Raw genomic sequence first — 2505 nt, forward strand, 5'->3', positions numbered from 1 at the left:
TTGTGGGATAATAAAACAAAAGTAATTAATTTTTATACTATTTTGTAGGATTAAAAAAAAGATTCATGCAAACTGCATTTTGTAGAAGCTACCTTTGTAGAGATAAATTAGTTAAGTAACTCAAAATTAGAATCCACTATGTGGTTTAATATCATACAGTAATTTAATTTCCCAAAAGCCTTTTGATTATTTAACCATCATATAGTTTATTACTAATCTTTCTAGCCCAGCCATCAGAAATGTTCAAGTCTGTTATGAAATCAGTTTTCCTTTACTGTTTCAACAGTTCTGAATTGGGGGACTGTCAGCATTCAAAAGACCAGTATTGTCAGTTACTACCATGACAATAAATTGATTATGTAATTGGCGAGAAATATGCAAATACACCACAGATTGTCAATTCCTTTCTAAAATAGAACTAAAAACTAGCCTAAGTAAGGGGAAAATTGCAAATATTGACGGCTATGAAGATGGAGAGGAGTAAACTCAGAAAAAGTGTGTATCTGAGGCGGCCCCCATCTGTATGGTTTTGCCAGACATGGGCACCAAGTGGAAGTAGCCATCTGCCCAGCAATGACAGGCAGTCAAGCTGCAGACATCACCAGGATTTTATCAGGATCTCCGCCCCACCACCCCCCCCATGACTTGTGATGCCAGCAGAAGCATAGCAGAAAGTTCTATGGTCATCAGTACCCCCTGTCACTAGCCTCATTGTTGCATCGCATGCATGAAAGGCTGAAACTTGGGTCATGACCAGTCATACAGCACGGAAACAAATCCTTCGGTCAAACCAGTCCACGCTGATCATAATCCCAATCTAGACCCACATTCCTGCACTTGGCCCATATTCCTCCAAACATTTCTTTATTCATGTACTTATCCAAATGCCTTTTAAACATCATAGCTATACTCACATCCACCACTTGCTCTGGAAGTTTATTCCACTCAAGAACCACTCTCTATGTAAAAAAAAAAGCCCCCCCACCGTCTTATTAAAATCTTTCTTCTCTTACCTTTGTCTTGAAATCCCCCACCCTAGTGAAAAGACACCTGCCATTCACCTCATCTATGCCCCTCATGATTTTATAAACTTATTTTATCACCCCTCAACCTCCTATGCTCCAGTGAAAAAAGTCCCAGCCACTCTATTTATAACTCAAACCCTCCATTCTAATAGAGTGGCTTCCTTTCATTAATGGGCCTTAAATCTATGCATGCTTCTGAAAGTGCACTTAGATGCCTTCATGTTCACTTACTGTCACCAGTAGCAGGAGCACCTACCTCTCTCCATCTGGCAACTGTTCATCCAGGCTGATGTCCTATTTGGCCTTCCACCTATTTCCCTTAATTTGATTGTGGAATGTGGAGGCTGTTGATTACATGGGCCTCATGAAAAGTTGCACTGTTGACACAACTCTGACCCATGCTTGGTCGGGACACCGGAAACTTTGACTATCTATTCAGTTTAAAAGTTATGACTGAAATAGAGACAAATTTCATTCTTAGCCAACAGATCAATTTCTGTTTTCAAATGTTATTACCTGTTCAAAGTATGGACTTTAATTCTACTCAACACCATATTCGTCAATAACAAATACATAATCAAACCTGAATGAATTACTGAATGGTGATGGGGTGAAGAAATACATTTTAAGGATTGTTATCATTAAAAAATCTAAGCTGCAAATGATTCTTATTCCCCAATACACTGAAGACTGCATATAGCTTCTTAAAATTTGGGAGACTGAAAATTTCACGGCAGATTTGCAGTCAATTTCCTCTACTATTAGAATATGACAGGCCTGAATAGCTGTCATATTTACTCAATTTTCCCAACACAGAGATATTTCAACTGAAAAACCAGGGATTATTGAAAATGGACATGTAGCACAATGGTTATATTATTGGGCTAGTTACCCATGTAGCAAGCATTCAAATTACACCATACAAATATGAATTGCAACTTAAAATTATCTGGAGATAGGTAATATTGGTAAGAATAACAATAAAGGAATCTTATTGTCTTGAAATCCAAACAATCCTTTAGGAATGGAGGCCCACAGCCCATGCCTGTATGGAATTCTTGTCCCAAACTGATTGATTAACCATCCATTGTACCAAACTGCTACAAAAGTATTTCACACATTTATAGGAAAGTTAGGAATAAACAATGAATGCTAGCTTTATCAGCAATCCAACAACCTGAAAAATATTGTGACAATCTGGATACGGATTTGTGATGTTGTAAAACTTTGACATTTGTAATTTTCTTGGGATAATAAGAGTAATTTATTGTTTAACGTATGTTCAGTACTGAAAGCACAGATTCAAATGAATAGAAATAGTCATATCAGTACTGCCCTCCAAAATGGAGTACGGAGTGAAAGGTTAATGATTTTTTGAAAGTCATCCTTCAATCATTCGTCCAAGTCAGAAAATAACAAGGAAGCACTAGTATAACTTGCAATAAAAGTAGTACAAAATGAGAAGTTGAAAAAAAGACTT

Source organism: Rhincodon typus, chromosome 4, assembly GCF_021869965.1.
Source record: "Rhincodon typus isolate 14 chromosome 4, sRhiTyp1.1, whole genome shotgun sequence".
Classification (NCBI taxonomy): Eukaryota; Metazoa; Chordata; class Chondrichthyes; order Orectolobiformes; family Rhincodontidae; genus Rhincodon; species Rhincodon typus.